Source organism: Theobroma cacao, chromosome 2 (genome assembly GCF_053813885.1).
Source record: "Theobroma cacao isolate CCN51 chromosome 2, ASM5381388v1, whole genome shotgun sequence".
Taxonomy (NCBI): domain Eukaryota; kingdom Viridiplantae; phylum Streptophyta; class Magnoliopsida; order Malvales; family Malvaceae; genus Theobroma; species Theobroma cacao.
Genome location: NC_142640.1, coordinates 29,921,359 through 29,939,515, shown reverse-complemented (window position 1 = coordinate 29,939,515; position 18,157 = coordinate 29,921,359).

Below are 18,157 nucleotides of genomic sequence, written 5' to 3'. Positions count from 1 at the left end.
ATGTATTTATATACAAATATATATATATATATATATGTTATAGAAAGTTTATGAAAATAATTGTGATTGTGTTGTGTGTTGGCATTGTTAATTGCTCCCAAATTACTTTTCATTTCAGCAAGAAAATGGCTTTTGATATAACAAGACCCATTTCAATTAAAATGCTCTATTTCTCACTGCAGCGAGAAACTCTCGGGTTTTGGGGGTCACACTAGCCTGGTTCTCGCTACAGCGAGAAACTCTCAGGTTCTAGTGCAGTGCTTTCACTTTGACGAAGATTTTGACTACTTTCCTCTCAAAACTGGGAAAAGTGGTAAACGTAAAACTTGTATCCCTACCTCTTAGTTTTCTAATGGTCCAAAAATCAGGTCAATTGGACTTCTTTAGTGGGAGATATGCTTGAAAAACTGAAATATATGCAAACGAGACTATTTCTCGCTGCAACGAGAAACTTGCTGCCATGCTTGCTACCTTGCTTGATTTTGACATATTTTTCTCCCATTTAACTTCATGGATTGATCATGGGTTTGTACAACACTATGATGTTATTAATCAAAGTTTGAAATGAGGGGTTTTTAGTAAGAAATTAAATCAATTGCATTGTTTTTGAAACAAGTGCATCATGATTTCCAAGTTCTCTTTATCGATTGCTTGTTCCCTTCTTATGTTCACTCATTGAGTTTTATACTCACATTTTTAAACTTCATGTTTTCATATTTGGAGGCAATTAGGACCTAGATTGAGTGTCCACATATGCTCGTCTTCTTGGTAGGTACTATAGCATCTTAGTAGCGGTACCTTCACTTAAAGTTACTCCGCTAATAGTTGAGAGTCTTTTGTTTGTGTACACGTATATGTAATGTAAACTAGTAAGAGTCATGTTATAAATGAAGTATGTATATGTTGGATTGATGATGATGCCCTTATGAGATGGCAACGAATGATAGTACTTTGAGATAATACAAAAATGAATATTCGATTGCTATAAAATATTACCGAAACATTTTTTGTTGAGAAGTTTAATATGTGGTTTTAGAAATGATGGTTGAGATTAATGATCGGGATTGCATAAATAGGCTTGCTTGGGTTTAGTGGGCTATGCCCATTGGGCCCATGATCGGTCATAGCCCGAAATTTAGGCTGTGACAAATTATAACAAGTTATAAGTCTAATTGGATGAAGTCCATGAGATTAATATGCCTTGCAAGGGAATTGTAATGGGTTGCAGTTATGAGATCCTTATGCATCAAAGCGTAATCTCAAAATGTTCCTGGTCAATGTACCATTAAGACTGGACATCAATGATACTTAGAGACTGGAACTGTAGTACCTCATATTTTGATAAGGTGGCTAATAAAGTTTACGAATGCCAATTGAGGTTAATTACCAAGTTAAAAAGGGTAATTCAGAAGTGAACTTGCGAAATCTCGATCTCCATAGACACATAACTAAAAGTAGATGCGATAATGCGACTAGGGGTAATTTCATAATTTCTTTTGGTGAGCTCCTACGAGTGGGTTTTCTTGATGCTATTAAGGTCTAAATAGGCCTAAGGAAGGAATAAATGATGTTTATGATAGTAAATAAATGAAGAAGATAAAAATAATGATAATTTCCATGATAGGGGCAAAATGGTCATTTTGCATCTCGGGTCTAAATTTTTATGTTTTTGTAAACTCGAGTATTTCTAGACTATTATGGACCTGTCCCTAGTGTCAAAAGAGTAAAAGGTTGCACAAAGGATGAGAGGAAGACCAAGTCACCATGTTAAGGGCATTTTGGTAATTTATGTGAGATATGGATAAACTTTAGATATAAATATCTAAAGCTTTAGCAATTTCTAGCAGCTTCCAGCCATTTCTTCTTTCTTTCCCCTCTCATGTTTCTTCATCTCCATGGGAGCCTCTCTTAAAGCTTCCATAACTTTCTCTCTCTAGCTTCAATTTCATGCTTTTGAGCACTTTTTCATAAAACCTTTTGTGCTCTTTCACTCTCTCACCTTAAAACCCTAAAAAGTCTTACTTCCATCTTTCTCTCACTAGCTGGACATATAGAAAGAGAGAGTGATTTCCCTTGTTAGCTTGAAGAATTTTGAAAGAGAATTCAACTACAAAGACCACCAAGGTGAGTATAAGTTAGGGTTAAATTTCTTTAGTTGTTGATAATGGCTAACAATGGGGTTTGTGAGTGTTTTATCATTAAGGTTGTTTATTCACTCTTAAGGTAAATAGAGTAGTGTGAATAACTAGCCATTTAATGGGAATTGGAAGCTAGTTAGGAATAACTAGTGGAACTTGATTAAGAAAGAGCTTTTGGATTATATTAATGCCAATTTGGGTTGGTTGTGATGTTGTGTGTGTATAGGTTCCAACAAGGCCTCACATGTCCATTTGGAGTATTAGTTGAGGTTAGAGTCAAGCAAAAGAATCAACAAGACCGGTGAGTGAACTTGCATTTCAAAATTTGCTTTGGGAGATGTAAATGTATTTGGATGAAACATTTGAATGATTTTATCCAACCTTTGTTTAAAAATGTGTGCCGGGGAACAAGCCCTTGATAAAATGCTTTGATGTTGTGAAAATGTGAAATGTGTAAAAGGATGAATCCATGTGCTCCTATATTATGTTGGTATGTATGTATATGAATATACATTGTGCATTGATGAATAATGTTGTGTGAGGAGGTTGAAGTGTGCGAGTAGGGAGTGCACACATGATGATGTTAGAGTGTGCGAGTAGAGAGTGCACACATGATGATGAATGCATATGTATATATATATGTGTGTGTTATAGAAAGTTATGAAAATATTTGTGATTGTGTTGCAAGTTGGCATTCTTAATTGCTCTCAAATTGCTTTTCATTTCAACAAGAAAATGGCTTTTGATGTAACAAGACCCATTTCAATTAAAATGCTCTGTTTCCCACTGCAGCGAGATTCATTTTCGCTGCAGTGAGAAACTCTCGGGTTTTTGGGGTCACACTGGCTTGATTTTTGCTGCAGCGAGAAACTATTGGGTTCTAGTGCAATACTTTCACTTTGATGAAGATTTTGACCATCTTCTTGTCCGAACTGGGAAAAGTATAAATATAAAAGTTGTAACCCTGCCTCTTAGCTTTCTAATGGTTCAAAAATCAGGTCAATTGGACTTCTTTAGTGGGAGATATGATAGAAAAATTGAAACATATGCAAACTGAGACTGTTTCTCACTACAGCGAGAAACTTGCTGCCATGCTTGCTACCTTGCTTGATTTTGACCTATTTTTCACCCATTTGACTTCATGGATTGATCATGGGTTTTTGTAAAACTATGAGGTTATTGATCAAAGTTTGAAATGAGGGGTTTTTAGTAAGAAATAAAATCAATTGCATTGTTTTTGAAACAAATGCATCATGATTTCCAAATTCCTTTTATCGATTGCTTGTTCCCTTATTATGTTCACTCACTGAGTTTTATACTCACGTTTTTAAACTTCATGTTTTCAGATTTGGAGGCAGTTGGGACCTAGATTGAGTTGTCCATGTATGCTCGCCTTCTTGGTAGGTACTATGACATCTCAGTAGCTGTACCTTCACCCACGGTCACTCCGCTGACGATCAAGGGTCTGTTACCTGTGAACACGTATATGTAATGTAATCCGCTAGGATCCATATTACAAGTCAATTATGTATATTTGATTACCGATGCCGCTATGAGTTGGCAAACAGGTGACATGATTTTGACAAATAAAATTGTGAGTTTTGGGTCACTATAGAATATTATTAAAATATTTTTAGCTCAGAATTTTAATATGTGGTTTTAGAAATGATGGTTGGGAATGATGATCGGGTTTCCATAAAAAGGCTTTCTTGGGCTTAGTCGGCTATGCCCATTGGGCCCATGCACCGATCATGGCCCGGTATTTAGACTGTGACAGGTACATTCTATGTTTCTTACTTGAGAAGTAATGAACCGATCTTATAGGTTGAAGTATAGAGATACTTGGAACTAGAATGTAGGTGCTTGCCTAGGAGAGCAAGTTCACTGAACATGACCCACCATGATGAGTGCATTTGGTATTTCACTCAAGTGTCTATGCAATACTTCTCATGTGTCAGTTGTGTAAATACTCCCTAAACTTGAGACACCAAGTTGTCTTATATGTGGAGTGCTATGCTTTGATTTCATCCCTACGGGTGCCTAACCAAGGATGCCTAAACAGGATATTTTTGGGTATAACATGAAGCATGTGAAGGCAAATGAGTGGTCAAGATAGGAATCATCACCCCAAGTTATGCAGGGGACATGTCACGACCCTGAACCTCCCTAGGGCCCATAACAACCGTCGCGACATCCTGATTGACACTCATTACCCGGAATGCCAACCGGAACCCCGTAAGGCTTACATATCAGTTTCTTTCCTTTCCTATGAGCAATCGTTGTTAAACATTCCATTTTAAACAATTACCGGTAGTTTCCGGCTCAAATAAATCCAAAGATAAATTTTTTTAAAAAAAGATTTATAGATAAATATCACTATTCAAAATATTGATTAAAATATAGCATTTTTATATAAAACAATATTTATAGAAACACGTGTAAGAAATCTTTTGTAATGTGTAAGTAAAATAAATTCATACATACAAAAATTTACTAAGTTATAATGTACAATAATGGTTACAGTGACAAGTGGCCCAAAATACACCCAGTGTTGGTGCTAGAAACCTACTGTCTGTGTGGTAGAGATGTCAACTAGAATCCTCGACAAAATAGGGTATCTACAAGCTACCACAGAGCTGAAATGTTTGGAAAGGAGGTGGGTGAGATTTTGCAATCCCAATGAGTAAACAGACATTATCATAAATATCTAAAGGCGAGTAAAATGGAGGCAAGTTTAAACAACAAATTACGAACCATTTCATAATGTTTTCAATTTATTTCTTAAACCATAAAATATTTGTAATTTACCAAAACAGTTGTTAAGGCTTATGTCTTTTATTAAAAACAAGGCTCAAGCCAAAACTAATTGTCGGGGATACCTTGGCCGAGGCATCTAACCGAGTCTGCCAAGGTTGTTATAACATTTACATGTGAAACACATTTTTATTTTTAAAACAAGCCGTTCCTTAGCGTTGGCCGAGTTACACATTCACGTGGGGGTTCGACGTGAAGTGAGCTCTAATACTACCCCAAGAGTTACCCTCATCGCCTCTGCAATCAGAGTAACTATATAACCGGGTTTACCATGCCCCTCTAATAGGCAGTCCATGAAAACCCGTCACTACAGTGACCAACCCACCAATTTTAATAAAATTTCGACAGTATAACGTGGCTTTTATTTATTTATCCAGCCTGCATAGTAAAAACAGCTTACATAAATTTCCCAATACACTTACAAAATATAGCCACATATACTCATATCTCATAAGCCATTCATAGGAAAATATATAATTTTCAAGACAGTTAACAGCCTCCAATTACTCAATTTCATAATCAACCCAATATATCTTTATTTGTCACATTTATTTGTAAAACATCAAAAATCTTGTTTTAATCTCGTTTTCATTTCATAAAATACATAAAGAGCATTTAAAAATAAACTCTAGATAATTTACAATAATAATAAGTTTAGTCACCGTTTGTACAAACTAATTGCTTTTTAGGTGCCTCGATAACTACTCTTCGGGTACGATTTCCTTGCCTTTACCAGAAGGCTCTCCTCCTAGACACATTGCAAAAATTTACTCAATTCATCACATTAATGCTAAATCACTATATATTTGACTTAAATCCTATACTAATGCATGGTATGAAATGCAATAGCCAAAAATGGCTTAAACGTGGTATTAACCTATTTTTGGCACTTTACTCGATAAATTGCTAACGTGCTCCATTTTAGCTCTAAATCGTCCCATTCTCTCTCCAAAATTTCTAACCATTAAATATCAGCCAATAACCTTCTAAAATCACCAAAATCAGTTCAATTTCCTCCTTGGAAAATTCAGCCAAAAATGGGACACTAACTCGGTAAATTTTCTACTTTGTTTTTCTATCACATTTAACCATTTTTCATCATTTTCTCTTCATTTCTCTTAGAATAAAAATAAGATCATCATCATTGTACCTCATTGCAGATTCGGCCAAAGGTAGGTATTGTGAAAATTTAATGCTTTCTTGCCCAATTTAATTTCTAAACACATTTAACTAACTAAAACTACCAATTTAACTAAAAATCAAAACCTAAAAATTTCAAAATCTCTCCCCTAGAATTTCGTCCAGCCCTTGATGTCACTTTTAGATCTCTTTCCTCAAGCATGCTAAATGGAAACAAAGGCATAAGAAAGGTAGAAATCAAGCTAAAGTCGAAAAATCTTACCGTTAGACACGTAAATAGGTGAAAAACGCGAATTCCCCTTTGAATTTTCTTGTTTCTCTTTGGTTTTTTCTTTTTTTCTTCCTTTCCTCTCTATTTTCTTTCTTGTTCTCCCTTATGGCCGGCCAGCACTTAAAATGGGGTTTAAATGGGCTGACTTTTCATTAAAATAATATTATATCATTAAAAAAATACCACGTGTCACTTTCCCATTGGCCCATTTTTAAAATTTCATCCATTTGTTTCCAAATTTTCACCATACACTTGTCCCACATATCCATAGCTTAGATAAAATTCTCATACTTATCCAAAGTCTCGGTGGAGTAATTTTTAAAATTTACACTTTTACTCCCGTAAAAGTGAAAAATTACATTTTTGCCTAAAAAATTGAAAAATTGCCCATAGACATATTTTTTATCCCTTATACTCATACCATTCTCCAATTTGTCAAATGTGATCTAAATTCTCTCAAAATCTCAAATTTTGTCTGTGGGTGGCAAAATTACAATTTTGCCCCTACACTCCAGAAATCACCAGAATTAAACTTTTTCACTTCTTATCATTAAATTATACTCCAAATAGTTAATCTTGGTCAAAAATTTCACTCCATGATCAAATTATTCTTAGTTGGTAAAATGACGATTTTGCCCCTAAACATTAAAATTTCCAATTTTACCCCAAATAAACCCTCGAACTCCAAAGAATCATTTTTATTCATTTCTGGACTATAAAATATTAAATTTCATCCTACAATTCCTATTTGAACTAGTTCTAGGTTAAATCAACTTAAGTGTACTGTTAGGTAAGATACCAAGTTTCGTCTTTTCTTAGGTGCTTTCTTAGCATAATAACATGCTACTCAGTGCATGTATGTCATGACATGTGTTTATAGGGTCGAGTTTTACAGGACATATCCTAGCTATTCTTGGTTGATATTAGCTTATTGAAGTCCTTGGCCAAGGCAACTTAAAGATTATGAAAGAAGTTTCATAAGTCTTTATAAAGCTGATTCGTAAAGTCATGCATGTAGGAGGGGACAAGGGAACCAAAAAACGGCAAAGCCATGAAGAAATCAACAAAAAAATAAAAAATAATAAAAACAAAAAAAAGTTAACAAAAGCAAGCAAACAGTGCATACATGAAATGGACGTCAACCTACATGAAGTGGGCAAACAATGCCCAAAAAGTCCCTTGCTAGCTCGAGAACCTTTGGCCATTGTGCAAAAGGCTGCTAAAATGGACGGCTCAAGCAATAAAAAATATAAAAATAAAAAAGTCAACAAAAGCATGCTGACGGGATGGCAAACACTAGTCTACATGAGGTAAGTGAACAGTGCCCAGAAAATGACTTTTTGGACCATGAGCCCTTGGCCACGGTACCAGCTCCTGTTGAAGTTGATGGCTTAATGGCACCATCAGCGAGAAGGTTAGTCACAACGACTTTTTTGCAAGGGGAAGGACATAAAACATTAAAAAATGGATTGGGAGGTCAAAACGTGGCAGTTAACATGGCTGAAGAAAGTGGAGAATACAGCCCAATAGTGTGACCGAGTGCATGTCAGATAGGGAATGCAAATGGACATATTCGGGTTATTTCATCAAAGGCATGCTCATGTGATAAAATGGAAGACTATGCTGATAATCCTTCAAACTTGGAGTTCGCCTCGAGCAAGTGCATGCACAATAAAGAACTAAGTGCTGTTTTTTTTGTCCCATCTTTCTCTGGAACAAATTTCACAGAAATTGAGGTCCATCCTCGGGTACAACATAGGAGACATTCAGACACTGAAGTTTCAATTGATAAAATATTCAGTTTAGCTTCAGATAAAGCCGTGGATATAGGGGAAAATGATGAAGCCTCGAATGAAGATGCCATGTCGGTGAACTTTGTAGCTAGTTGGGAATGCGGGAAGTATTTCTAGTGCACTAATCTAGAAAAGAATCAAGAAATTACAGGTATTACAAAAAATAAAAATTTTAGTCATTTCGAAACCCATGGTTGATGCTTCTAAAGTCAATTTTATTAGAAGAAAATTGATTTTAGGTTTCTGTAATATGGAAGTGTTTCAATTTTATGACAATAGTAAAAAATATGATCATAAAATGAAACACTCCATTCTAGGTGCTTTTCTTATTTACATTTTCGGTTTTAAATTTTATTTTAGTATATTGTCTCAATGTAATAGTAAGGAATATCTATTTTACTTTAGTATCAAAAGTTATGCACGTAAAATAGATTTCCTTACTCTAGGTGTATCTCCGAAACTTTCTTATGTTCATGTAACTTGGAGGTACGGTTTAGGTCCCCCTCATTTGTACTTTTTATTTCGTAATTAATAAAATTTAACAGGGTAGTTGGGCCTTGCGTGATTTTCCAGCATTAAAAAAAAAGTCTTTATAAAGCTGATGATCAAACTTTAAGAACGAATATGGAGATCAATAAGAGTAGACACTGCACCATGCTCTTATCATCTCCAGGATATATGGTGAAGGAATGAATTACACTGAAAGGCTGATCACTAAAAGATTGAGTCAAACCATCTTGACTCTTCTAACATTTAGGTGGCCATAATGGATTGCTAGATCCCAATCTTGCTCAATGAACTCTAGGTAGTTAACTTGATTAATGATAAATTTAAAGTAGTTTAAATTTATCTAATTCTAAGTTTAACTTAAAAATTATATGTTGATTTCATTGCCAACATGTTAGAAGCCTAATGGGTTACCACCTAAAATGAATGTTGAAAATAAAATGGGAGAGGTGATTAAGTTGGACTTAATCAAATTAGAAGTTATGAGCTTCTCAAGCACTTGATTAAAATTGTTTAATAAAGTTGTGCCTAATTAACTACATTGTTTAATTAAATCATTGGGCCTAATTAATTAAATTAAACAATTAAGTTATTGAGCCTAATTGATTAAATTTGTTTAATTAAGTCATTGTGTGTAGTTGATTAAAATTGTTTAATTAAATAGTTGGGCTTAATTAATTAAATTGTTTAATTAAGTTATTGGGCCTAATTGATTAAATTAAACAATTAAGTTAGTTGGGCTTCTATAGGACTTAATTAAATTTTTTATTCAAATTATTGGATTAATTGGTAATTACAAAATAGTTTTGTAATTAGGGATTAAAATTTATCCAAGGTATAAATACCTTGCTATAGCCTCCAAACAAAAAAGTGGAAAACGGCTGAAGAAAAAAGGGGAGTAAACGACACATTAGAAATTCTTTTGTCTTGCCATTCCTTGTGCGGAAAAAACATAATTTTTCATTCATTTCTTTTGTGTGTTCAGCCCCACAATTTTATGTGGATTATGAGTTTATGAAACTGACCTTTCCTAGCACATTGTCAAGGCATAGCACTCTCAATCCTTAAAGAAGGATTTTCTCATTCATTGGTGTGGATCACCATTAGAGGCTGCACAAGGATTCCTTGGACAGCTTTGGTTTGCAACAACCGAGCTGAGGTGGTTGAGCTTTTTGAAGGTTGATTTGGTCATTTAACAAAGGATTCATCAACCTTTGTTATTTAGGTAAAGTGATATGATCACATACTTTTATTTTAATTGAATTTTGTACTCAATTTGACATGAAAGAGATCCTAGGAAGGTGAGGTGTAAATTTAATTTTTAAATTTATTTCCACTGCATTTTATTTGTATATGATGCATGATCAGCCCTCACCCAATAATCAGAGCCTCCTTTAATTTATTTAATCTAGTTTTATGTTTAGTTGTTAAAGATTACAAAAACTATTTTGTTTATATGTCGATTTGATGCAATGTTTGAAAATTTTTTTAGAATAATTCTGAATGGATTTTTTCAAATCTGAAAAATCTGGCAGCATAACATGATCTGCTTTGGAAATTTTTTTGTGGGACATAGAGAAGGAGTTTGTACCTGATTTTTGGAGGGTAGAAGGTCAAGAGGATGATCTCAACCTCTGAAAATTTACAACATTTAATTACCTCGTTTTGGTGGTGATCTGATGATATTTCTGTGTAAATAGTTTCTTGGAATTGTATTCTTATGTGACAAGGACTTGTAAAATCATGGCTATTTGTATTCTAAATTTGCTGAGGTCTTGAGAGCTTTTTGGCATGATGTTTGAGGCATGGGATGTCTTTTAATTGGTGCCAAAATAACAGCAAACAATAGAGGATGGAGCTTCAAAGAATTAGGGACAACATAGGTGATGCAGAGCCAATAAAATTACACTAGCTTGTGCTATTTCTTCACTATATAATTAAGAGTTGTACTAATTTGGTTATGACCTAAATTTAGACTCTTAATTGTAATGGAATATATCGTTAAGAGTTTAGGATTGCCCTAAATAAAATTCTAAAATCAAATTGGCAAATAAATAGAACTTTTGGCCATAAAGATCTAATTCTAGTTGAACTAGAATTGTAAAAATTAAGGACAACAAAGATTAAATTTTCTAATAAGATTAGAAAGCCTAATTTGATTAGGATTCCTTTGAATATTAAATTTCTAATATGATTAGGAGTCTGATTGAGAATAAGGGTCAGATTTAAATTTATAGTCCTAAAATGTTTAGGATTACAAAGTCTATGCTTAATTTAATTCTTGGTAAGACTAGGACTTCTAAATTGGCACAAGACATTTAATGGGATTAGGACATCAAATTATTTGGATTAATATCTTCAAAGGTTGAGTAATATTATTGCGAAACGACATATAAGATCTTCAATTTGAATTAACATTCGTTTTATATGTTCATTATATGATTATGAATGTATGAGGATGATTATGGACTTAGACCACTATAATGTGTTATGGATGGTTATGGTTGAATGTATTTGGTATTTATTTTATACATAGGGAGTGTCTGCCCTGCTTTTCCTCTATTTTATTCAAGAGTTGTAAAATTCTCTTCTCATCTTACTCCCCTCAAATGTAACTTAAGGTTTCTTTACATATATGTAATTAGAATTCATAAGATTAGATTAGGAAAAAATTTTTGTAATTCCAAGAATGAAGAACGAAGGTGCCATGGAGACATGAAGATTACAAGACTACAAGATATGGTTATATTTGTATGTAATCCCTTAGGATTTGACCAACTAATTTCCTTTGATGGCTTAAGGAAAGTAGATTAGATAAAAGTCCATAATCATCCTAGTAGTATGCATGTGATAGATTTATTTTATGCAATATTATAAATGCTATGCATGCCAAATTCAATGAGACCTACATAACAAGATAAAACCGACAACAAAAATCCCTCATGACAATATTGAGTCGCATGCTTCTCATGATTAAGTTGCCTTCCATCATATAACAAGATAACTAGGCTACCTTTTTAGTTGGAGACTTGTTAAGTCACTCAAGGTCAAACTTTTACACGGGCAAGTTTGAGTTATTGTTGGGTCGTACTCAACTAAAATTGTGTGGTTCGGATGTGTCACACTTGACCACATGATCTTAGAGGCAGGGTTAGGCAAAATGCATATGATGTATTTATACAATGAGTTGTCACCAAACTAATCTGGGAGTTGCATGTGGATGCAATTGATAAGCTATGTTATCTACCCAATTAAGCTTATTGTGATTTGTTGAGTCACTCGAGATTGTAATAATTTGGAAGGGGTCTCAATGTGAGACGTTGTCAAGCTCTATTAAAAGACAGTATTGTAATCAGTGGTACAACTAAGTTAAATCGAGTCTTGACTAGTTCAAATTAAAATTCTAAGAGGAAATTGAAAATTTTGAAACCCACAGAATGGCTTAGAATAGTGATTCGGAGTTCAAGGTCCTGTTTGGAGTCCATCAGGAAAATTGACCGATTAGGGACAAAACCATCATTTTACCATTTGATGATTAAATGGAGATTTCTAGCCAAGATTTGATCACATTTCACCAAGAATAATTATATGAAATATAATTATGATTATTGGAGTATAAAATGGTGTTTAGCAGTGAAAAATTGTGATTCTCGGTATTTTTGGAGCACAAGGGCAAAATGGTAATTTTACCACTAGAGGACTAAACAGGAAACTTTATAAAATGATTTTTGCCCCATTTGGTTAATATTGATCAACATTAGTGTTATTTGAGGTTGAAAAGTAGAAATAATGTGATTCTGGTACATTTCGGAGTATAAGGGCAAAATCGTAATTTTTCTATCCTAGGGGAAATCAGTAAATTTTTCACCCCAACACTTGTCAAGACCAAGGGATTTTCATTATGGTAGGATTTGATTAAATACCAGAATATTTGTGGTGGAAAATGAAGAAGAAAAAGTCAAAAAGTTAAAAAAACATGCGCCAATAACCATGTTACACGTGACATGCTTGATTATTTTATTATTTTCTGCAGAAATCAGCCCATTAAATCCCCAATTCTCTCACCATATTCTGCGTAGGCAACCAGCAACAAGAACAAAGGAAGAACAAATGGAAAAACAAGAAAACCTTGGTGGAAATTCAAAGAAAAAGTGAAGAAATCAAGGAAACAAGCTAAGTAAGTTAGAATTTCTTTAATTCTCCTTCATACCTAGCTTACCCATGCTTTTTGTTCTTGATTTTCATGGTTGAATATTGAGTTATCATGATGGATTCAATTCTGAAAAATGGGTATGGAAAAGGAATTGTTGTTGGAATAATTTGATTTTAGACTATGTTAGTGTTTAGGGATAGTTAAGCATGGTTATGAACAAAAACACAAAAGAAATATTCAATTTCTCTAGGGTTCCTTGTTGGTCGAACCATGAGGGCTGAATATCAATGGGGGATTGTTTTTATTCCAAGGAAAATGGCTTGGAAAATGATGAATTAAGGTGAAACGGTTATGTAGAAAAAATTTCGGTGCTAGTGCACTGAATGACTGAATTTTTCTATAAGGACCTGTGAGGGTTCTAATGCTGAATTTGGCTTTATTTAAATGGTATGTGGTAAATTAAGGTATTAGAGGAGAAATGGATTAATTTGGAGGTGATTTGGACACAATCGCCAATTAATCGGGTGATTTGTTGAATTTAATCGATACCGCGATTAAGCAGTAATCGGACGTATTTTTGCATTTACATATCAAGCATTAGTAATTTAAATTAGTTTATATCAATTTAGGGACAATATAGTAAATTCCTCGACTTTGTTATTTGACAAGGTAGTGAGACGTCCAGAAAAGGCGAAGGAATTGCGCTTGAGGACTATTAGTCCGAGTGCACCTAGAATCCGGATTTTCGACACTTGTGAGTGAATTTGCATTTCAAAATTTATTTGGGAATTCTAATTAAGTTGAAATGAAATGCGTGAATGATTATATCTAATTCCCATTTAAAAATGAATCTTGGGAACAAGCCTTTAGTGAAAATATTTCTGTGATGTTAAATATGATTGCGATGCATCTGTGTATATCTGTATGATGCCTACAAGTATTATTGAGAAATTGTGTAAAATTAAGTGTACTGAATCTGTGTACTCTTGTATTATGCTGATATGCATTATTAATAAATTATGGCGAAATTGATGCAACCGTGCATGTGCGGAGTGGGAAGTGCAATGCCAGTTGAATGACAAAGGATGTGATAATTACGACCGTGCATGTGCAGAGGGGGAAGTTCAATGCCAGTTGAATGACAAAGGATGTGATAATTATGACCGTGCATGTGCGGAGTGGGAAGTCCAATGCTGGTTTAATGATAAAGGTTGTGGGTACGGCGATACGTAACGCCCACAATTTCCTAAAAATTCAGAGGTGTGCAAAAAGAGATACTGAGTGATACCCCTTACCGAGTACTCCGATAGTTATTTCTTTGTACCATTAAGAATAGTGAAGACTTGGTGGTGTATATAACTGCTCATATCTTTGTGTATATATGTTTGATTGTGTGGTATGTGAAACAGTTGTTTGTGATGGTTTGTGATAAACCATTAATTTTGCTATCTTGCTTGATAGAACAATTGGTGAATGAAATTGTACGTGATACATATGCGTATATGAATCGTACGGGTTTTGAAACCCTTATTGTGTGACGATTTGTAAATAACCGTCAGTTTTACTACTTTGCTAGAAGGATCAGTGTAAATTCAAGGATGTTTAATCCTTGAATGCGTAATAAATTTCTAGGTAAGGGAAAAAGGGTTTGGAATAGTAGTTAGATGAAAATGGCCTTATTTTCAACCGGTGCATCATGATTGTCAAATTTCCTGGTTGAGATTGCTTGTTCCCTTCTAATATTCACTCACTGAGTATTGTACTCACGTTTTATAAAAATTCATGTTTTCAGATCAGGTGACTGTTGGACCCTAGATCGAGGAGTCCCTGTAGTGCATCTCCTGGGTATGTGTCTGGCATTCGATAGTAATCCCTTTTATTGTAAATGTCTCCACTGGAAGTCATGGGTCTTTTTGCATTGTGAATACAATCTAACAATGTGAATATGTGTATGCAATGTAAATTGCTAAATACATGACTAGTATAGTGCATGTATATTATTATCGATAATGCCATTGTGTTTTGGCTATGTTCACACCCGGGAAAAGGTGTGTGTGTGTATGCATGATATGATAAATTTGCTAAGCAAAGGTAAATGGATAGGCTTGCTTGGGCTTAGTGAGCTATGCTCATTGAGCTCATGCGTCGGTCATGGCCCAGGAAATTGGGTCATGACAATAGTGGTATCAGAGCTCTAGGTTTGTCTAGGTCCTAGGACTTCTAATTGTTGGTCCAGCGGAGTGTTGGGTTTTTATGTGGGAACTTCGGTTGTGAAGTGTGAACCGTGGCACACTTTACGACCAAGGGACCGCATAGATTCCCAATCTTAGAAACCACCTTATCTCTTTAACTGTGGTTAATGACAGGTGTTTGCTCTTGTTTAGGTAAGAATGCCACCTAAGACACGGGCCACCTTAAGACAAGTGGGGGAGCAAGATGCCCCTATTGAGATAACTAATAGGCCATGGACACCCACTCGTAGGGGGTGAGGTAGACGTGGTAGGGTCGCTAGACCGGTGAGAGTGAGTATGCTTGTGAATAGGAGAAAAAAATACTTGGTGGTACTTACTCCTTTAAAGGAGGTATTTGTGACTGAATAAGAAAATAAATCCTAAGTAGCTCGAATCAAGGATAAAAATACCTTAGTGGATTTAGTGGTGTTAGACACCTTAAGGAGCTTACGGATCAGTTGGAGGATCCTTCTGAAAAGAAAGAAAAAATGTTTACCAAAGGCACAGATGAAATGTTGAGCTATGAAAATAGACTTTATGTGCCGGATAATGATGAATTGAGGAGAGAGATATTGGAGGAGGCGCATATGGCAGCTTATGTGGTACATTCAGAAGCTTAGCAATGAGGCTGAGTGATACTGCTTGCCAAGTGCTCTGATAGGTACCCTTTGTTGCTCGTCGTGGAAGGGAGAAAGGGCTGCTCTGAAGGGTGGAGCCACCCCTAGTGACAATGTTGGTATCAGGATTTAAAGAAAGTGACGTGGGAAGCTGAGGATGAGTTGCGGACAAAGCATCCACACCTCTTCGATATGTAAAGGTAAGTCACTCTACATTAAATTTAAATTCGGGGACTAAATTTTTATTAGTGGGGGAGAATGTGAGGCCCTGTCAAACTCGATTAAAAGACGGTATTGTATCGAGTGATACAACTAAGTTAAATCGAGCCTTGAACTAGTTCAAATAAAAATTCTAAGAGGAAATTGAAAATTTTGAAACCCACAGAATGGCTTAGAATAGTGATTAGGAGTTCAAGGTTCAGTTTGGAGTCCATTAGGAAAATTGATCGATTATGGACAAAACGGTCATTTTACCATTTGTTGATTAAATGGAGATTTCTAGCCAAGATTTGATCACATTTGACCAAAAATAATTTTATGAAATATAATTATGATTATTGGAGTATAAAACGATGTTTAGTAGTGAAAATTTGTGATTCGCGGTATTTTTGGAGCACAAAGGCAAAATGGTAATTTTGCCACTAGAGGACTAAACGGGAATCTTTATAAAATAATTTTTGCCCCATTTGGTTAATATTGATCAATATTACTGTTATTTGAGGTTGAAAAGTAGAAATAATGTGATTCCGGTACATTTCGAAGTATAAGGGCAAAATCGTAATTTTTTCACCCCAGGGGCAAATCGGTAAATTTTTTGCCCCATCACTTGTCAAGACCAAGGGATTTTAATTGTGGTAGGATTGGATAAATACCAGAATATTTGTGGTGGAAAATTTAAAAGAAAAAGTCAAAAAGTTAAAAAAATTGGGCCAATAAGCATGTGACACGTGGCATGCTTGATTATTTTATTATTTTCTGCATAAATCAGCCCATTAAATCCCCAATTCTCTCACCATATTCTGCCTAGGCAACCAACAACAAGAACAAAGGAAGAATAAAGGGAAAAACAAGAAAACCTAGGTGAAAATTCAAAGAAAAAGTGATGAAATCAAGGAAACAAGATAGGTAAGTTAGAATTTCTTTAATTCTCCTTGATACCTAGCTTACCCATGCTTTTGTTCTTGATTTCCATGGTTGAATATTGCGTTATCATGATGAATTAAATTCTGAAAAATGGGTATGGAAGAGGAATTGCTGTTGGAATAATTTGATTATAGACTATGTTAGTGTTTAGGGATAATTAAGCATGGTTATGAACAAAAACACAAAAGAAATATTCAATTTCTCTAGGGTTCCTTGTTGGTCGAACCATGAGGGCTGAATATCAATGGGGGATTGTTTTTATTCCAAGGAAAACGGCTTGGAAAATGATGAATTAAGGTGAAACAGTTATGTAGAAAAAATTTTAGTGCTAGTGAACCAAATGACCGAATTTTTCTATAAGGAACTGTGAGGGTTCTAATGCTGAATTTGGCTTTATTTAAATGGTATGTGGTAAATTAAGGTATTAGAGGAGAAATGGATTAATTTGGAGGTGATTTGGACACAATCGCCAATTAATCAGGTGATCGATCGAATTTAATCGATACCGCGATTAAGCAGTAATCGGACATATTTTTGCATTTACATATCAAGTATTAGTAATTTAAATTAGTTTATATCAATTTAGGGACAATATAGTAAATTCCTCGATTTTGTTATTTGACAAGGTAGTGAGACGTCCGAAAAAGGCAAAGGAATTGTGCCTGATGACTATTAGTCTGAGTGCACCCGAAATCTGAATTTTCGACACCTGTAAGTGAATTTGCATTTCAAAATTTATTTGGGAATTCCAATTAAGTTGAAATGAAATGCGTGAATGATTATATCTAATTCCCATTTAAAAATGAATCTTGGGAACAAGCCTTTAGTGAAAATATTTCTGTGATGTTAAATATGATTGCGATGCATCTGTGTATATCTGTATGATGCCTACATGTATTATTGAGAAATTGTGTGAAATTAAGTGTACTGAATCTGTGTACCCTTGTATTATGCTGATATGTATTATTAATAAATTATGGTGAAATTGATGCAACCGTGCATGTGCGGAGTGGGAAGTGCAATGCCAGTTGAATGACAAAGGATGTGATAATTACGACCGTGCATGTGCGTACTGGGAAGTGCAATGCTAGTTGAATGACAAAGGATGTGATAATTACGACCATGCATGTGCGGAGTGGGAAGTGCAATGCCGGTTTAATGATAAAGGTTATGGGGATGGCAATACGTAACGCCCACAATTTCCTAAAAATTCAGAGGTGTGCAAAGAGGGATACTGAGTGATACCCCTTACCGAGTACTCCGTTAGTTATTTCTTTGTACCACCAAGAATAGTGAAGACTTGGCGGTGTATATAATTGCTCATATCTTTGTGTATATATGTTTGATTGT